Raw genomic sequence first — 22117 nt, forward strand, 5'->3', positions numbered from 1 at the left:
GAGAGGAGATTGTGAAAGAAGGGTGCACCTGGTTATTTGGCCGAGTGTCTGCCTAAGGCCAAATTGGATTACTGGCCCACGTGGCGTTGGCCAGTGGTTCTAGTGTGCAGTATGGTTACTTTTAGCTTCAAACGGACAGGTACCTTCTTGAGGAATGTCATCACGTGGAAAGTTGAAGTGAGGCTGGGGCTAAGAAGTTTCAGATTTCTGCAATTCACAAACACTTGCAAAAATTCAAGCTTTATCTCTTATGGATGGATAACAATATCCTAAGGTGACCACATTCCATACAATGATGAGAGTTGACAGTGGTGGCATGAACATAGCCTAAATTGATAAATTGGTAGATGCCATACGCAGTCTTTTTGGACTAGTAAGCTGTGTTGAATTTTTGGCCACGGAAAAAGCAAAATTTTAGGTAGAATTAGTCTATTTTTCACATTTCATTCCTGTGCCTTATTCGTGCCAGAGCTACACATCTAAAGTGTCCCATTCACCAAGACCACATCTGCTTCTTGTGTTTGTATAGAACTTGGCTGTTGGCAAAGCATTTTCACATTTGGTTCTCAAAGTAACAATGAAAATTAGGCAGAGTGTTATCCTTATGTTACAGGCTTCAGAGTTCTGAGAGATGATTCAATTCATAAGTAGCAAACTCAAATTTTGGAACCAGCAAATCTCCAGACCCATCACAGAACCATTTCTGTGTCCATTTTTCAGAGAAGAGGAGATGTTTCTCCTGACTCTCAAATGCCAAGATTCTGTGATTATTGATGCACTCTCCTATGGAGAGCCTCTCAAACTGAGAAGCTGTGTTTTCACTCTTTCTCCCTCTTTCTATGCCTCCCTCCTTACTTGTATCTCTTTCTCTGCTCTTCTCCTTTTCTTTTTTCCCTTTCCCTCACAACACCTCCTCCAAGTTCAGAGGATGGTTGGAAAGTCCAGTAGGTTATTCTTCTCCATGTGGCCATTTGCTTGTGTCTATTTGCAAAAGATATTTCAAGGTTGAACCATTCAACTTTAGTCAGAGGATAGACTATTCTTAATGTAAACTTCCTTAACTTTCAGAGTCCGAGGGTGATCCTTTCTCATTTTGGGCTGGTTATATTCGTTTTGTAGTATAAGCAAGAAGGATTGAATTGGGGTAAAATTTAGCTAAGAAAATTTGTTCCTTACGTGAGAATTTCTGACTTTGTAGCTCATTTGGCCTTGTAAGAGTGGTAACTAGAAAGATATCTCTTTTTTTGGGCTAGTATCTTGGGAGAATAGAACAAAGGTGAGGCGGAACACAGAAACATAATGCAGTTCATTCTCCACTTTGTGTAATGAACACTCACTATGTGTCAGGCATTAGTCTAAGTTTTTCACACTTAATAAACTATTTGCTCTTCAAGGTAAACCTCCAAGATGGTCACCATTATTAGTCCTATTTTACAGGTGAGAAAACTGAGGCAGGGGGAGGTTAAATGTCTTCTCCAAGGTCACACAGCTAGGTAAGTTATAGAGTAGGGATTCAAACCCAAAAAGTCTGGCTCCACAGTATATTCTCCTAGCCACTATGCACCTCAGAAAAGAGAGAATTCTTTATCACTGCTCCCCTTTCCACTCCTTGAAGGGCTGCATTATGACTTTCATGGGTTTCAGCACTTTTGTCTTTGTAGGCTCCTTTTACAACAAAAAATATTAAAAACTATATTTTTTGGCTTTGTTGGTATAAAGACAAATATAAACCAGGTCAGATTATATTTATCTTTTCTTCTGACTTTAAAATAGATGAAAGCATTTTTGTCGGCCTTTAAATGTATTGTGAGCCTGGCCTCTGTGCCTACTGTGTCCAGTAGCTAAGCTGGCCCTGACCCTGGGGTTTTCTCTTTCATCTTGCTTCATGTCCAGGTAAGAGAAAGAATTTACCACCCTCTTAGGGGGATGGTGGAAGTACTAAAGTGGGATTTGCTTGCAAACAGTTCTTCTGAGTTCAGAAATAGCACCTAGAAAGCTACCAATTAAGTAATGTTTTTTAAACTGTGGGTAAAATAATTTAGAGGGGTCATAACTAGCATTTTCATAACTGAAATACATTAAATGGAATGGAGTAGGAAAGGATGGGATAGGATAATACAGAAAACATCAGAGTACATTTACATTTTATAGGAGTTTTTTGAGGAATATTTTATTCCAATTATATCTATGTGTGTTACGTGAAGTGACATAAAGTGCATTTCTCACAGTGAATCCTAGCCAACGTTTTTTTTAAATCCTGAGCTAGGATGCGTTCCTAGTCCTATCTCTTTCTTTTCCTTGGCCATGTTCAGCTTAAAATGTGACCTCATAGCAAAGCTGATTATATAAGCTTACTCTCTTGTAACAAATCATGGCCATTAAAAATATAGATTTTGAAGCCATAAAAAACATGATCCAAATTCCAATTCTTCCTATTTCCCTTATTAGCTATATTACCGTTGCTAAGTTATTTAACCTCTTTGTGACTTAGTTTCCACATGGATAAAATAAGGATAGTAATAATAGTGCCAATCTCATAGGGTCATTATGAGAAATAAATGAGCAAATATTTATAAACCCCTTGGCACAGTAGATGTTAGTGCATGCTCTCTATATGCTGACAACTCAAATGTTTATTTCTGGGCCAGACCACATTTTTTTTTTTTTTTGAGGAAGATTAGCCCTGAGCTAACATCTGTACCCATCTTCCTCTACGTTATATGTGAGATGCCTGCCACAGCATGGCTTGATAAGTGGTGCACAGGTCTGCGCCCAGGATCTGAACTGGAGAACCTGGGCCACAGAAGCGGAGCACGTGAACTTAACCGCTGTGCCACCAGGCTGGCCCTCAGACCTCATTTTTAACCTTAGACTTGTATAACTGCTTATTCAATACCTGTACTTGGACGTCTAGTAGACATCTCGCACTTGACATGTCTGTGTTTGAACTCCTGACCATTCCGCCAGGCCCCAAAATGGCCCTTCTCTCCTTCCAGTTGCTCAGGCCAAACCTCTGAGGTACTCCTTGCTCCTCTCCTTCTGTCACAGCCCACATTCTATCCACCATGAAAGCCTATTGGCTATACTTTCAAATACATACAGAATCTGACTGCTTCTGCTGTACCACACGGCAGAGCCACCCCCATTTCTCTGGGTTACTGTAATAGCTTCCAAACCAGCCTCCCTGCTTTCTCATCGCCCCACGATAGTCTGTCCTTAACCTACAGCAACCCCAGTGAGCCTTTAAAAATTTATTTCAGATCGTGTTACTCTTATGCTCAAATTCCTGCATTGTTCCGGATTTCACTAAGAGTAAAGTCAGTCTTGACAGTGGCCCACCAGACCCTATGTAATCTGGTCCCTGTCCCCACACAAATCTCTCCGAGCACTCTCCATGCTCTCTCCCCTGCACTCACTCCTCTCCAGACATGCTGGGCTCCCTGCCAGTCTTGAATACACAGAGAACTCTCCTGGCTTAGAGTCTGTATACTTGCTTTCCCTCAGGTCTCCCACTCTGTCCTCCACCTCATATTGGCATTGCTCATTGCTCATTCCCTCACCTACTTTGGAGAACTTTGTTCAAATTCCCTCTCTCAATTTTGCCTATCCTGCAAGCCACCCCTTTCTTTGCCCCCACATGCCTTGTCTCTTATCTTGCTTTATTTATTTTTGCCTTAACACAACTTATAAAATACTATTCAATAAATATTATATTGTTTATTGTTCACAGCCCACTTTTAGAAGTTAAAATTCATGAGGGTAAGATGTTGTTTATTTTGATCACTAATGTATCCCAAATGTCTAAAAGTGGTCTAATACATATTTAACTTCTCAATTAATGTTTGTTGAGTGAATGAATACTATAATATTATTATTTCTTCTCACTTTCCCCCATCCCCCATCAAAACAAGACCAAGATGGAATAAGGGATAAATTCAAACATAATAAAGCTCTTTCTATACTTTTGATTAAACCGTGATTGAGTACTAAACCTACTTATTGTCATTTGATTAGTAGAGATCCAGAAATAATGGGCTCTTGATGTTTATAAATAATAAATGATCACATTGATAAAGCTCAGTATAGTTTCAAGATCATGATATATATTGAATCCTCATGTCTACAATTACAGTCCCAGTATTTACTATTCAAAGATTCTGCTGCTGAATTGTTAGTTTAGGGTATACAAATGCAGCAGAAAAGATCAATGGGAAACCTATAGGCTTTTACACAACACTTGCCTTTATAAATGTGAAATCATTGCTAGCATGAGATTATTCCTGTTGTCCCCCGATAACCTGTGTAGAAAGTCATGAGAATCCATCATCATTCAATAAGACCAGAAAATTGACTTTGTCTTTTATTTAACTTTCCTTCATTTCATAAAAGACCTGTAAATTAAATCAATTAAAATGTCAGCATGGCCCACCTTTTTCCCCCCTGAAATCACATCTAGTTTATCACCTAGCAAAGTGGGTAGAGAGAGTGATGAAACAAAATATGAAAATGCTAGAGTTCTTCTTGTATCATAAGATGAGAAAAATGTTATATCTATTAATTGTTCTTTCAAGCCCTCTTTTGTTTACATAACGTAACGCGATGGCTATGATGTATGTCCCCTTTTTCACCTTATTAAGTCAAGGAGAAAAATAATTAGCTCTTCAAATTATCTTCTCTTCCCACTTGAATTTTAACTTTTACTTGTACAACAAATAGTGACCATGAATTGAAGTTGCATACATCAAAGGCAACTACACAAATAGGTTTTAGATATTTTTGCTTAGTATTAAAATGTATTTATGAAAATGTATCAACGTCCATTTGCTGCGTTTATTCTGATCAACAGTTTGTTTGCTCCTGTCAACTTATATGCCTGTGAAGAAAAAGGAAAAAAAATTCTTCGTAGTTTGTGGCCAAGTTTACAGTCAGTGCCTAGAAGTTAGGATTATTCTATCTGTGAAATCCAAAGGGATACACTGCAGCTTGATTGAATCCTGCCATTTAGCTAGTCTGCAGACATATTCACCTTCCCTGGTCATTTAAAAGAATAAAGGGAAAATATAGATCTTATATACCCACTTCATTTTAATTATAAAAGAGAATAGGTGAAAAGACTTAAAACGCCAATTGGGAACTGGATTAATATTTCCCTTCCTTACTCTTCATTTATTGCTAAGATTTCTCCAATACCTCATTCAATCATACAACAAACACTTATGGAGCATCAACTGTGTTAAAGATTCTGATCTTTGAATATTCAAACTAAAAACATTTTAATGAATATGGTGTGTATAAATATGCCTTCTAACATATTATTAATTATTATTAATAACTTATTAAATTCTTAATACACATATTAATTTTTCTTTTAATTCAACTTATTTTCATAGCTTAGCTGTGATAAAATATTTTAATTATTATTGTAATTATGCTACTGTATATGTTTTATATAATAAATAAGACTATATGTAAAATCAGTGGTATAGTATGTATCTGATAGTACACTAGAGTTAGATGTACCAGTCATTCATACAAAATTTTTAGATTGGATAGGACTTTAGAGATTTTTAAATCTAAATCCCTCATCTTAGAGCTGAGTGAATCAAGCCCAGAAAGGTTAAGTGACTTGCTCATGATCTTAGAGGAGGAGATGCATTAGAATCACGTTCTTCTGACTCTTCATCCATATTTTTCATATAAAACACACCTCCATGGTCTTCCATGAAATTAAAATATACGGACATATACAGGCAAGCCAAACAAGTAACTTACCATTTAGTGATAAGATAATAGTAAATATAATACTTAGATGTTAAAAAAAGTTAATAATGCCCAGACGAAAGATCCTAAGAAAATTTAACCAGGCAACACAGATTTTGTGTTTGAATTGTCTCATAAATGTATGAATTGCTGAAACAATGACATTGTAAGCAGCCAAGTTAAATATTTATGGCAAAGGACTTCCCATTTCCTCAGAGTGTTCATTACTTACTTTCCTGTACCTTGTTTATATTATGTATATTATCTGGAGATGTCTTCATCAGTACCACCTTAATGCATGACAAAATGAGATTACCAGGTTAGCTAGCTTTAACAATGGCACAGAAGGAGGGTAGACCCTCAGAGAGTCCCACAATAGAGGATCCTGGCCAGCTACGTGGTCGGTCACTAGGATTCTGGCTCCTGAATGTGAGAAGCAATATTTTAAAGGAGATTTGGGGCCCGCCAAATAGAAGCCACACCCATATGATCTACCTTCACTTTGAAATCAGTAGCAAAAAATATTGTGAGGGATACACTGGTGTTCTTCAGTATAAGAGCGAAGGAGGATGCTTACCAAGACCTTTAGATTGGTGAAACAATTGATTCAGCATGACAATATTAGCAATTTTGCCTAGGGACAGTTCTCATTGCTAAGTGATGATAGCACATGCTGGGCTGTCACTTCTCAGTATTATGGGTCTTCATAATTTAGCTAAGGGATAAAGGTCTCTCTCCTCAAGAAAGGTAGGAAAGAGACCTCTTGAGACCAGTTTATAACAATTTGGCTGACCCATTCATTCTTATAAGTAGCCAGAGCAAGCCAATTTTGACTGCCATTAGCTTCCAGACCTGAACGAGTGGAGGAGACCAAAGGAAGTCAGAAATAGCTACCTTTGGGTGATATCAGGAACTAAAACAGATCTCAGCCTTCCAAAGAGGATAAGTATTCTGGGGTTGACCATACTATTAATTTAAAAATCTCCTCCATATGAAGCAATTCTGAAATGTCAAGAAAGGTTAAACCTCCTTGTGATTAGAGAAGTACCTACTCTTCTCAATAGTGCCCAATATTGGTTTTGTGTTTTAAACAATCCTAAATCATCAGGATGACCAGCTTTCCTTCTTCTGACATCCCTTTGAGAAATTTTAGATGTGCTTAAATCTTCTATTTATCTTAGTGCTTTCATTTATTTTACTGTGTAATGACAGAGAACCTTTCAGTTTCAGCACCTTCTATGAATCAAACACTCTTCTATACACTGTCAATATAAACGTAGATAGAATACACTAGCCCATAGGAAAATATCTACCAGATGAGCTGCAATTTTTCATTGCATTCACTTCAATGCAGTGAATGAATGACCTCATAAGGCAGGGTAAGTTCTTACAAGCTAAATGTCAGTGATGTTCATTACTAAGTGAGAACACAATTAGAAACACTTGCTACTAAGAGTGTGAACATACTCTTCCATTACACAATGTCCTTTTAACACATCTGAATTTCTCAGGAAAAAAAGCTCTTCCAATCTTTTAAATGAAGTCTGATGTGTCTGGGAAACTTTCAGCAAATATATTGGCTTAATTTTCTCCAGCATTTATACTATCTTCAGCAAACAATCATCTATTAATGTTTGCATAATATACTAAATGCTAAATAGAAGTTAAACACCTACAAAAGGGGCTCCTTTAGGAAAGCAAAAGTCATGGTTAGAAAATTTCTGTTCTCTCCTCTCTTAATTGACGCTGATCCTTGAAATTAGCATCTTCATAAAGTGACGAAAGATTCACATTTTGGTACTATTCTTTGACATGGGACTGTAGGTGAATAAGTATATCCTTCACTCAAGCTTTGGAGTCATTTCTGAAACGATACTATTAAGGACCACCAGGGACAGAATGTAGCTGAAGGAATGCTTAAGTATTTCATAAGTATTCAAAATGCCCAGTGCACTTTATTTGGCGACTGTACAGATTAGTTTAAGGGACTTGGTACCAAAATGATTTCTTGATATCCAAGTAAAATGAATATATGTATATTTATTTCCTTGAAGCATTATTAAGCAAAATATTAGACATGGACTTATATATAATGAGTGGGTTTGGGAAAGCAAATATTAAACATAAATAATTTAAACCAATAAAGAATTTCTCTGGAAAGAGTAAGTAACAATTGACTATTTGGGGGTAGGAGAGGAATGGGAAGAAAGGGCAGAGGAAAGCTTCCTTGCTTAATTGTCTATAAATTGTTTTTAAGAGACAAACAAAATTCACTCTATGCCCAAATTATGTAATTTATCCGGAGTGTACAGGCTTCTCTGTTCAGCAACGCTGATAACAGCACTAATCATTTAATTACAACTTGCTGCTCAAGGAGATAAACAAGGCTGCTTGCTTTTTAAACTAGGGGTTACAATTACTCTTAAACTCGGGGGAAAGGCACATCTGCGAGGAGATCTTACTACGTCAGGAAAGCAACCAGAAACCAGCTGGAAAATAAACAAAGACCCAGGAGTGAGCAGCCGTTGCAAAATTAGAGCAAAACTGCCCGATTTGAGCAGTGAAGCAGTAGGCGGGAGGCGTAGTAAACAGGCAGCAAATGTAGGTGTGCAGGGAAAGAAAAGTTTTCGGTGGCCAGATCTTTTGCTTTTTCTCTAGGATTCCATCACAGAGAGGAACTGAGCACCCCTCCCTCTGCTGCCCTGCTTACAGTCACGTCTCAGTCACACAGTCCTTCGTTTCAGCACCACCGAGAAGGACAGCTCCCCTAACCGCGGAACAGAGCCCACTGTGACAGCCCTCCCTCCTGGACCAACATCCTCTCCACCGCATTTCTCTTTCTCACTGGCGTCTTTCTTGACACCTTGCTTTTAGGGGTATTATAAGGGACATATAGAAGGGACTGGGAGCTTGTTTGGCTTGTTTATTTCCAGATGAAAGGGCACAAGTCCTGTCTGAAAAGTCTTTTAATTGACCTCCAGAGCAATTTAACCAGAATAAAAGATTGCAAGTCACTGGATTTAATCTGGTGGCAAAATAGCTCAATGTAACTCAGTAGTAGCTGAAACTTGAAATCCTTTTTTAGTGCTTTATTTTATTATCTTGTTGTAAAAGTACTAGCAGAAAGTAAGCAACCTTTACTAACTGCTGCTTTGGCTTGTTTCCTCCTGTGCTAAGCCAAAGACACTTAGGGAACATACCAGAGTTTGATAGCAAAGGGGTCAGTGGACTAATTGCTAATATCGCTGGGTGGGAAAACAATCTTGGTCCTAAAAGAGACTCTTCTCAGTCCTTTCCAAGACCCCTCACAACCATATCCTGAATCTGGAACATATGAGCGGAGGATTAAGTGTTCCAAAGTGAGACCATAGGCTATTACAACATGCCACAAAAACTGCCCCCAATAAGCTTCCCCCAATAAAGTCCTCTTTTCCCCACCTCCAAATCCAGAAACAAACATTTCGGGAGTGACAAGGAAGCATATGATTAAAAAATCGAAATCACAAACACAGGAAAATTACACTCCAAGGAACTTGGCCACTTTGACCCGTTCAGTTGCCATTCTTCCAGTCATAAAGATATGGTTGTTTTAGTCAATGCATCTTGTTTCTCTATGCAGAATTTTCTCTTTTGTCCAAACTTCTTGATAGTGTATGCAATACTTATCATTCGAAGGTTCTTTTTGCTCCAACATAAATACACACACTCTTTGTTTGATTCAGTTCCATTTTCAAGGGTTTAATTCCCTAAAGAAAAAGGTATCGTCTGCTTTTTAAACTTATATTGAAGGAGGGTCTTCAGGAAAATGCCCTCACTCTTTTTGCATTGGAGTTGCTAAAATACTAAGGGATGCTAGAAAGGAAGATACACAAGCTAGGGTGGAGGTATAGGAGTCATTCAGAAAAGGCAGCTTGTGAAGTTAGTGGTGAGCAACTTCCTCCCAGTGACAGTGACCCTACTGGTAACAGGAGCTGAGGTCAGCCTGTGAATCTGGCACAGCAGCAGTGGTGGGGACAGCAGACACTGGGTGCTTCTTATCAGGTAGCCCTAAGAGGTAGCAGCTGAAGCAATTTGACTCTTTGAATCCGTCAGTTTTCTCCTTCCTTCCTTCTCCTCCCTCCATCTCTCCCACCTTCCCTCTCTCCCTTTCTCCCTTCCTTCTTTACTCTCTATCCTCCTCTCTTCTTCCATCCCTCCCTCCTCTACCTCAGTTACCCTTTTTGCTTAATTCCATCTGAGCCACTTTGGGCACCAGTTCCAGTGACAGCGTCAAATCATGTAACATGTATCCTGTAGACCATGTTATTATTATTATCATCACTATGGTCGCCAACTGCTTGGTGCCAGGAAAAGGTCCTGTTCCCAGCTATCAACCCCACCCCTTCTCCTCACTCCAACACCGCAGTGGTATGAACCCAGAAAATCACCAGAGTCTGAATGTCACCAACAAGTTCCACCCAGTAGTAGCCCAGCCAGCAAACCTCACCAGCTGAGCCTTGCCAGACCCTCCGCCCACAGGCAGCGCACTTGCGTCCTGACCCAGCTCTTGGTTATTCCTCTGATCATTGTTATCAGTGACAACACTTTCTTCTCTTCACGGAAAGGGAAAGCTCGCGTGTGACTCCTGGGCGGATGTAGGGCTCCACGCACTACCCTCCCCCACCTCCGCAACACACACACGCGCGCGCGCACACACACACACACACTCCTTACACGGCGACACAAAGAGAGCGAGTGAGCGCGCGGCCGGCGCCCGGCTGGGTAGGAAAGGGGGCGGGAGGGGAGGGCACTGCCGGGAGGGGGAGACCAAAGGAGGGGCGGGGGGTTGAGCCAGCTGGCAAGGAAGGAAGGAAGGGAAGGAAGCAGGGTAGGGGAGAGAGAGCAAGGCAGGAGGGTCGTCGTTACCTGCCCCCAGGTTAAAGGAGATCCTGGCCTCCGCGAGGTACGGCGTGTCACTCTTGGAGCGGACTCTTCTGATGGGCCGCCGGTCTATATCATCCTCCGAAGATGCCGCCATTAATGTGGGAGGCAGGAGCAGGGTCGCCCGGCGAGCTGAGAGGGAGAAGGAGATGGAGAGAGAGAGGGAGAGAGGCGGAAAAGGGGAGGAGGGGAAAGGAAGAGGCTCACACACATGGAAAGGGGGAGGGGAGAGGGGGATGGGAGAGGAAGGGAAAGGGGACGGGGAGGGAGGGGGAAAAGAGAGGGAAAAAGGAAAAAAGTGGGAGAGAGAAAGAAAGAGAGCAAAGGAGAGAAAAGGGTGAAGGGAGAGAAAGAAAATCCGTTAAGGATTCGTGGACTGGAGCAGAGATCAGGCTATCCCCGGCTTGCGCCCAGGGCTCCCCTAACTCCTCTCCCAGCCACAGGGCCAACGGGTCAGTACTCTCAACTGACACGCCGCCTCCTGCCCGCAGCCCCAGTTTTCAGCTCTTGGCACAGATAGGCTAATGCGAAAGGGAAGACTCCAAAGCAAAATGCCCAGTCAGCACTGTGCCCTCTCCCGCCAAACGCACTTACTCTGCTCCTCAAGCAGGCACTAGGGTCTCCTTAACCCACAGGATTCCCTAGTCTGAAGATGCCTGGCCAGATATCCCAGCTTCAGCTTTCCTTGCTTGTAGTGATTACTCCTGAGGTGCAAGCCTAGACCCAGCTGGTCATGGAGGAGGGCACTGCACCCATGGTACCCCTTTGCTCCCTTTTGCCCAACCTGGAGCTCAGATAGAGATGGAATCAGATGAGAAAGCCTCAGAAGCTCTTTTGAGAGCTTGCCTGAGAGGTGAGGGCAGAGCAAAAGCATATACAAGTTTGGGAGCAGTTTGGGAGTAAATTTGCTAAGAGTCCATATTTTGAATGTAGACCAGGCATATTCACACGAATTGGGCGGCCCTCTTTTACAACCACCAACTTCTCGGATGTGTTTATGTCTACATAAATACCCATTCATTTTAACCTTCAACTCTCTCTTTATTTGATGACTTAGAGCACAAATAATCATCTTTGGATTGGACTAGTAGTCTCTATGACCCTGTACCATTGTTTCCGAAGGAGAAGTGAAGATCAAGGGGATTTTACATTTCTTTGAATGTTGGCACTGCAACCTGCCCATGTTATACAGCAGAAGAACCTAGAAAGGTTTCTGGAGTGTGAATCAGAATGGTTTGATGCTCCTACTGAATCTATTGATGGGTTAACCTCTTTTATGTTTGTCTTTCTCCAGCTTCAGGCACTTGGTCTTTTTGTGGCCTGATGTTGCCACTCTTCTTTCTAATAAGAGCCCACCTGGAGTAACCACATAAATGTTACCTTGATTCCCTTCCTGCTACAAAGGAAATCTCAGTGTCAAGTCATGCCCTTCAATCTCAGAGGAAGAGGTGCTGCCCGGGCGCTGCAAGACTTCACTCTCCACTTCAGCTGTCAGGTCTAACTCTGATCTTGCATTCTTGCACCCTAGAATCTTCAGTCTCTCTATATTGGTCTCTTATTTCACCTGTAGGTAGTCACTCTTCATCTTGGGAAAAAATATCTCTGCCCTTGGCCTTGCTGTTTCTTCAGTCTCTATCATACTATTTTCTTCCCATTCTGTTTAACCTGCCCCTGGAACTCTTGGCCCCACAGGCTCCATTCTTTTCATTCTCAATTCCCTCCTTTCATCCCTACCACTGGTTTCTATCCCCACCACTCAACCAAAGTTATTTTAAAGGTCATCAACATCCTTCTAACAGCTAAATCCATTTCTTTCTTTGCTTCTTTGAAGTACGTAGCAATATATCCTTCTTGAAATAATCTCCTCCTTTAGCCTTCTTATACTACACTACTTCCCTAACCGCTTAATTTCTAATTGTTAGCCAATTTTCTGCATGTTAATTTGAAATTGCTTATCCTGGCATTCACGGCCCTTCCCTGTTTGACTTTAACCTGTCTTTCTGAACTCATCTCCCATTTTTTACCTCTAGTCTGCTCAGAATTAACCCAAGAAGTCTGGCTCCTTTCTGCATCTGCACCTTTGTTTGTATTGCACGCCACAAATTTCTTCCCTATAAACTTTCCATATTCTCCTTCAGGAATGTAAGATAGCTGGCCACTAGTCTATGGCATGAACCCAGTACAGACATTTTTGAGTCAAAGAAGAGAGGAGGAGGGGAGAGGGAGGGAGGGAGGAAGGAGAGAAGAGAACAAAGAAGTGAAGGAAGGTTACATAATGAATGAGTAGCTGAATTAGAGACCAAATCCATGTCTGCCTGACTTCAAATCCTGTGTTCTTAACCAATACATTGATTGCTAAGCATATATATTTGGTTGACTAGCCATATTTTCAATTCACTTTCCTATGACATTTGCCTCATTATTATGTTCCATTTATCTCTGTTAAATATAGATTAAAAAAATGGATGTCTCCTATCCCAGGAGGCACAACAGGGGCATTTGGCTCATCAAATGAACCATGAAAGTTAATGCTTGTAGATGACTAATCAGGCTGCCAACCAATATTTTGATTATAACATTTAGGTTCAGCCTCTTAGGGAAGCACAAAAGTAGGGAAATAAACTCACACAATTCTGAATACTGTAAAAATTATACCTCTCTTTGAATTAATGCAGTGTTATTTGGTTGTTCAGAATGTTTGGGATTCCCCACCCCCTTGTATTTTCATTCATCAGCCATGTCTCTAAAAAAGCCAATAAAGTCGTTTGAAGGAATACCGAGCCTTAACTTTTCTTGTTTCTTTGATTTTATATATTAATAGTTCTTGATATGGAGATTTACATCTTTGAATTTTTGTTTCTCATTCATTCAACATTTCAGAAGATTTGGAACTTAATATTGCTACCACTTTAGGTTTATCTTCTTTTTTTAAAGGAGTTTAAATGCACTTTCATATTATTTCATTATGGACTATTTTTATTATTGAAATAGTTCTAGATAGATATACTTTTGACAAAAATGACAAAAATACTATGTCTCGCTTCATGTTCTTGAATTGTGTTATCACATTTTTATTTCTGATTATTTCCCATTTTTCGGTTTCCCTAATTTACTGTCTCCTTTGTCTCATCTATTTTTTTCTCATTCTCTTCTCACTTTGCCTCTTTTTTCTCACATCCTTCTTAGTTCTTTCTAACAATTCCCTTACAAGGTCAGTCCCCTTTCATGTATCTCCCTCTTATCCTGCATGAAGGATTCGCTTTTGTGGGCTTGTCCCAAGCTTTCCACGTTCTTTATTTTCTGGGATTCTTTTCACATATATGACTTCTTATCATAAAACATCTGACTAAGTGACATCAAGGGAAGAGCCCTGAGGTGGGAATCAGGGATGGTGGGGGCTGCTCCCAGTCTTCCCAGTACTCTGCTCCCAGTGAGTACCACTACCTCCCCAAGTAACATTGAGCAAGTCACTCACTCTACCAGCATGGGTTGCAGTCACTTCAGCTATGAGAATGCAAGGGTCAGCAACATGATGTTAAGGCCCTGCATAACTCTAGTACTCTTTGAGTATTTGCAGCTATTCTTGTATCTCTACTTCTTTCCATAAATATCCATGGCATATTTTGTCCCAAAATCTAAGAAAATACACTGTTCCTTTAATTCATAACCAATCATATTTAGGAAACCACATGGTATCCATACTTCTTTCAAGTGATTTCATATTATTCAAGTCAATTTTACGTAACTGTGCATCCTTTAGAGTCTGTTTCTTTTTTTCTCATACTGTTTCCATCATGTGGCGACACCCATATGACTGTTTGTGTATGTGCAAGTGCGGATGTGGGTGTGTGTATAGGAAGGTTTTAATTCAACTATGACCTCAAAAACCTCCAAATACAGTTTGTTATATTTTTTAAAAGATTGCTTCTTTTTGAATATGATTGCTGACTCAGGATAAGGGCTGTTTTTTTTTTCTTTTCTTTTCTAAGATCAGTCAATGTTTTAACACTGAAGACCCTTACATGCTTGTTCTACCCAGAGCTAGAGCCAGAGAAAGAGAAGTAGCACAATAGAGTGCTCAAAAAAACACCATTTGATACATCCATCTCAGGCATAGAAGAGGATGGATGTGAGAAGGGGAGGAAGAAAGAAGAGTGCAAATTCCATCCTATTTGAAAAACTCTTTAGGTGAGTAAAATTTATCTTTTAAAAGTATTACTCAAATTGTGTTTCTAGGACACCCCTATATCAATATCTCTTGGCATACTGGTTAAAATGTAGATTTTTCCAGGCACCCAACCTGGACCTATTGAACTTTGAGGATATCTAGATTTTCAACAAGCTTCTATATTTACTCTATCACTTGTATTCAACATTATACTGGAAGTCTTATTCAGGGCAATAAGGTAAGTAAAAGAAATTAAAAAGTTATAATGATTGGAAAACAAGAATAAAATTGTGATTAGTCATATACATTATGATTGTTACATACAGAATCCACAAGAATCCAGACTATTAGAAATAATAATTGAATTTTATAATGTCATTGGATGCAATAGCAGTATAAAATATCAATTTAGTTTCTATACACTAGCAAAATTAGAAAATGTAACTAAAAGGGACCATTTACAACAGCATCAAAACCATTAAATGCCTATGAATATATCTAACAAAAGACGAGTAAGACTTCTACAAGAAAAACTACAAAACATTCCTGAAAGAAATTAAGAAGACCTAAATAAATGGTGAGTGGGGTGAATATACAATGCTCATGGATTGAAAGACACACTATTGTAAAGACATCAGCTTCTTCAAAATGACCTATAGGTTCAATGAAATTCCAATCACAAGTATAGATTTTTTTTTAATTTGACAAGCTGATTCTAAAATATTTGAAAATTCAAAGGGACAGGAAAATCTTGACAAATAAGAAAAGATTTACAGAAGATATCAAGATTTATTGTAAAGGTATAGAATTCAAAAACAAAGTAAGATAAATAGACCAATGGAAGAGAACAGAGAATCTGAAAACAGGCCCATATATTAACAGTCACCTGACTGTGAAAAGAGGCCCACTGCACTATTGTGGGGAAAAGATAAACTTTCCAAAAATAATGCTTGACCATTTGAATATCCATATGGTAGCAGAAAATAAACTTTGATCCCTACCTTACACCATACACAAAATTCAATTCCAAATGGATCACGGACCTAAGTGTGAAAAGTAAACAATACAGTTTCTACAGGAAAATTTTTTCATAGAAGAATATTTATGACCTCAGCAAAGATTTTTAAACAGGACGTGAAAAGCACTAACCATAAAAGAATAAATAGGCACGATGATGCCATTAAAATTAAGAACTTCTGTTCATCACAAGACATAATTAAAAATGCAACATACCAAAATATGTGAGATGCAGCTAAAATGGTGCCGATAGGGAAATTTATAGCACTAAATGTTTACATTAGAGAAGAAGAAAGCTCTCACATCAATGATCTAAGTTCTTACCTCAGGAACTTAGAAAAGGAAGGGAAAAATTAACTTAAAGCAAGCAGAAGGAAGGAACAAATAAAGGTAAGAGCAGAAGTCAATGAAATTGAAAGCAATAGAAAAATAAATGAAAAAAATCTCATTCTTCCAAAAATATCAATAAAATTGATTAACCTCTAGCAAGACTAACAAAATTAAAAATAGAGAAGATAGAAAACACCAATATCAGGAATCAAATGCGGGCAATTACTATAGACCCTAAATCCATTAAATGGATAATTAGAGAATACTGCAAACATCTTTATGCTCAGATAGTCAACAACTTAGTAAAACTAAACTTTGTGCACTCTTTTTAAAAAGAGAAAAGACCTCATTAGGAGAGTAGAAAGGCAAGCCACAAAGACCAGGAGAAGATATTTTCAATTTTATGAATGACAAAGAACTAGTAACCAGAATATATAAAGAACTTCTAAAACAATAATGAAAAGACAGACAACTAAACTCATATTTAAAGAAAATTGTACAAAAGTTTTGAATAGGCACTTCACAAAAAGAAGATATCCAAATGTCCAATCAGCATAAGAAAAGATGCTGAGCATCATTACTTAAAGGTAAATTCAAATAAAAACATCTATGAGATATCATTATACATGCACCAATGTGACTAAAATGTAAAAAGCATTCAATGCCAGTATTAGTGAGGATGTGGAGGAATTGGAGCCCTTGTACATTTCTGGTGGGAATGTAAACTTGTAGAAACACTGTGGAAAACTGTGTATACGCGGTCTGCATAACGTAGGTAAACATACATATACCCTATGACATGGACAAGCCTTCCATGGCAGATTTATTCATAATGGCCCCAAAGTGGAAACAACCCAAACGGCATCAACAAGAAAATGTATAGAAATGATTCTAATGTCTTCCTGCAGAGTCATACTACACAGAAATGAAGAAGAACAAACTATTGCTACAAGCAACAACAGGGATGAGTCTCATTGGAAAAATGTGGAACAAAAGAAGCCAGACCTAAAAGAATATATAGTGTATGATTATGTATATATTCCCTTTATATGAAGTTCAAGAAAAAGCAAAGCTAAGATATGGCAATAAAAGGTTGACTAGAAAGATATTGTCTTGGAGGGAGCACAAAGAAATCATTTGGGATGTAGGAAATGTTTTGTGTCTTGATCTGAGTGGTGGTTATGCCTTTGAGAAAAGATGATTACCTTCATAAAAGTTCATCAAGATGTACATTTTATATTTGCGTACATCACTCTACGTAAGTTATATGCCACAAAAAATAAATTTTAAAAAGCTTGCAGCTCACAGAGTTATACTTACTTTAATAACACTTTTCCAGCTACCAATAGCCTCACATTTAGAAGTAAGACTGTTACATCATTCTTATAAACAAATATATCCTGATATAAAAAATATCATAGTATGTGATTTATCATAGCTATTTCATACCAACCATTATCAATTTGAAAATAAATGTAAAAGCTCTTTGTTAACAGTAAAAAACCTTCCAATTTATTAAGATTCAAAAATAAATTTGAGAATTATTGCATTTAAATACAAAATATTTACAGAACCACACTATTAATAACAATTAATTTGATTTGATTAATTAAAATAATTTCTTAGTGACTTGGGCCATCTTTGTGAATATCAACATTCTACTATGCCAAAATTCTGTAGGTTTTTTTTTCTTTCTTAGCCTTATTTTAGGTTATCATCATATCTACCCCTTATAACCATGATCTTTTAAAATTCCTGCTCCTAGCATTCTGTGCTGCATTAAAAGCAACAGCAAATAACTAAAGTGGAAATGTACTTAAGGGACAAAGAAAGAATAATGACAGCGGGCTTCTTGTCATGCCAGAAACAAAGCAGCATTCCCCCAAATAAAGGGAGGCATGTCATAGGAACACAGGAGCCAGACCGAAGGGGCTTGTATTGGCCAAATCTGGGACCATTTGAGCACAAAAAACCAATTAAGCTCACTAATGAATGATACATCATTAATAATATGTACTCATGAGTCCTAATAACAAATAATAAATGAATAAAAATGAGAATAAATAACTAAATAAGTAAGTGCAGGAAGGCAGAGGGCTCTTGCTTACAGCAGATTGCTGAGAGCTGGCGCGTCAGTGTGGACGGAGTGCTGAGTTACAAAATCACAATCTTGCAGCCATCATAGGAAAGATCGAGTAAGAACCAATAGTGGTTACTAAGTCTACGGGGAAATTTTGATGAGTAATAGGATATGTTCATGATCTTAAAATTTCTTCCTACAGATTTATTAGTTTCAAGGGAGAAATTGGACAACACCTTGGCTGGACAATCAAAATGATCACCACCAATAAGCGACAGATGGACATTGGGTGCCTCTGGATGTGATACCTAGACAAAGACATAACGTCATTTTTGGAATATTTCAGCCTGGAATGCATAGCCTTAGTTGAACTGTGAGGAAACATCAGACAAGCTCAAAAGTAGAAATAGACTATTAAAACAGGGGCGGGGAACTGTATTCTTAAAAACTGCCGATATTCTAAAAGATAAATCAAGGCTGTGGGAATTTCCAGATAAAAGAAGGCAAAAGATATCTGACCCTAGACTGGACTGTGTATTGGACCCTTATCTTAGACTGAACTGACCCTAGACTGGATCCTGTCCTGCAAGGGAAAAGCGCTATAAAGGACATTCTTGGATCAACTGACAAAACTAAAATTCAAAGAGCAGATTAAAGTATCGATGCGAGAGTACTGCAGTTGATAACTGTGCTGTGGCTTTGGAAGAGATTATCCTATCCCTATTCTTAGAAAATGCACAGTTAAATATTAGGGATAAAGAGCCACGATGGTTCAGAAAAAACTATGTGTGTATATATACACACAAAACTAAACACAGACACAATCACACACGTATATTCTCTTTCTCCCTCCCTTTCTCACCCCTCGCTGTCTCTCTTTATGCTTTTACATTCTTCTCTGGATAGATCAATCGATTGATAGAGACAAGAGCCAGCAAATGATAAGCAAGTGGGGTAAAATTTTTTCAGTAGGTGAATCTGAGTAAAGTGTACATAAGTATTCTTTGAACAATTTTATTTTTGCAACTTTTCTATAAATTTAAAATTATTTCCAATAAAAGTTAAAAAGTACCAGTAAAAACATGTTTATTTCTTTCTATTTAGGAGAGTTTCCAAGGATTAGAGATGATGGCCCATCCTTACTTTAAATCTTTCTGAAAATTTATCATTGTCAGGTATCTCTGCAGGCTGTGGGTAACTACAGTATTGATCTTAAGGGTAATTTGTCCTCCATTTATGCTAGAAGTCTTTAAATTTTTGTTAAAAAATTGATTCTGGCATAGTAGAGTCAAACAGATTAAGAATCTGAGTTGGATAGATGAAGTATGTATGCTGCTGTTTCGCATATTTAACATGAGTTAGAAGTATACCTCACAATTAAACCCAGTATGATGTCACTAATTATGGTGATGCTATTGAAAATCATTCATGTAGAAAATACAAAATGTAAATGACAATCCAACAAGATTGCAGTAGTAACTTGCATATCTTAAATAGGTTTAACAAAAATATACCAAAAAGGCTTTTGGACTTTTTAATTACAACTAAATTTAGTGTGTAGCTGCTGAGATATTTTTCTTTTCATACATATGCATACTTTGCTAGAGAAACAAGAATCTGAGCAGTTGTTATTGGTACATCTTAGTGCTCTCTGCTTAAATTTGTCATTAAAGGAGCTGTCCACTCTAGAGAGTTCTGATATTAATTTCTTCTATCTAGCTAATTTTGTGGGATTCACAAACAAGAGGGGATGGCTGCCTTGCTTTTACCATTGCTGCCAAGTATTCCAGCTCCACAGTGTTCCTATTGGCCCCAATTTAGGTCTTTTACTTTGCACAACTTAAGGGTGCACCATTCCCACAGTAGTCTGTGAGAGTAGAATTATGGAATTGTGAAGTCTACAACTTATGCAGCCATACCCCAGTGGTGGTGGCTCCCTTAAGAGATGTTTCCATGCCTGGGCATTCAGGACAGCCCTGCTCCCCAAAAAAATCTGGGTCTAGGGGCTGGCCCTGTGGCGCAGCAGTTAAGTGAGCACGTTCTGCTTCAGCGCCCCGGGTTTGCTGGTTCTGATCCTGGGTGCGGACATGGCACCACTTGGTAAGCCATGCTGTGGTAGGTGTCCCACACATAAAGTAGAAGAAGATGGGCATGGATGTTAGCTCAGGGCCAGTCTTCCTTAGAGAAAAGAGGAGGATTGGCAGCAGATGTTAGCTCAGGGCTAATCTTCCTCAAAAAAAAAAAAAAAAAAAGATCTGGGTCTAAAATTGACTTTGTTCTGACTCTTCCTTTAAGGCTTGAATATCTAGCTTTCCTTGAATTGATGCCTGGACAAAGATAGATTCAAGACTATTTAATAGCTACCCTAACATTGACATAGTGGCTTCTCCCCTACAGGGACTATGTTTTTGTTTCTGTAAAATTGTGCATAATTTAAAAGCCACTTGATGATATGAGATATATTAGCAAAACCTGTTCAAGTATAGGAGCCATGTTCTCTATTTATTTTGAATTTTTCTGCTCCTATAAACACTTACATGTTGTGATATTCAGCCTCCAAGATGGTCCCCAGTGATCCCCAACTCTTGGTATTCACACTCTTGTGTAGTCCTCTCCCACATTAGATCAGATTTGGTCTCTGTGACCACTAGAATATGGTAGAAGTGATGGTGCATCACTTCCAAGGCTAGGTCATAAAATACATTGTGGCTTCTGCCTTGCTTTCTCTTTCGGTTTCTTGCTCTGGAGGAAACCAGCTGCAATGTCACAGGAACACCCGAGAAGCCTACAGAGAGGACCACGTGGCAAGGATCTGAGGCATCCTGCCAAGCACCACTTGTATAAGCCACCTTGAAAGCCCCTTTGGATGACTGCAGCTCTGGCCAGCATCCTGGCTGCCACCTCAGAACTGGCTGCCAGAACCATCCAGCTAATACACTCTCGAATTCCTGACCTACAGAAACTGTGAGATAATAAATTTTTGTTGTTTTAAGCCACTAAGTTTTGGGGTAATTTGATATGCAGCAGTAGACAAGTAATACACATGGGTTCTCAATGGACCCAGAGCATCAGTCATGAAAGCTTATGCCATCTATGTCTACCAGAAAACCCAACTCAATTAGCTAATTTTAAGACAGAAGATCCAAACAAAAGTTAAGAAAATGTTATCAAATGACAGTACAAATCTTTCCACTAGAAAATCTTTCTTTTCCTCTTTCCCCTCATATTTGCCTTTCAAACTCTGCCCATCGTCTCTGGCTGGAATGTTTTTATTCTCATCCTCAATTCAACACCACTGTGAGAATGCAGCATCTTCCTCTTTCTTTATCTCTGTCCACCTGTGGCACTTGGTAATTTTCACTTTATATTAATATACAAACACAATAATGTGGATATTATTTTCCTTCCAGACAATGTGAAATAAAGGTTGACAGCACAGGCTGTGAGGTTAGCCTTCCTGAGTTTGTACCCAAATTCCATACTTAGTAGTTGTATGATTTCACACAAGTCACTTACCTCTTTGCATCTATAAGATGGGCCTTACATAGTACCTAAATCTTAGGGTTGCTATGAGGAATCAAACACGTAATCTATATAAAGTCTTTGGCAAAGGAAGTTCCCAATAAACATTTATTATTTTAAAAATATTATTACTAGCCTGCTCCAAGTAAGGCTGTCACTGTGAAATTAAACCTTGGCATATTTCCCAAGCTTAATGCTTATTAGACCTTGGAAAAAAAGTTAGTGAGCGCTCCAAGCTTTAGTTTCCTTATATATAAACTCTCTTGCTGGGCCTTGGGAGGATAAAACATTATATAATAAATGTAAAACACCTAACACAG

The sequence above is a fragment of the Equus quagga genome, chromosome 15 (assembly GCF_021613505.1).
Source record: "Equus quagga isolate Etosha38 chromosome 15, UCLA_HA_Equagga_1.0, whole genome shotgun sequence".
NCBI classification, from domain to species: Eukaryota; Metazoa; Chordata; class Mammalia; order Perissodactyla; family Equidae; genus Equus; species Equus quagga.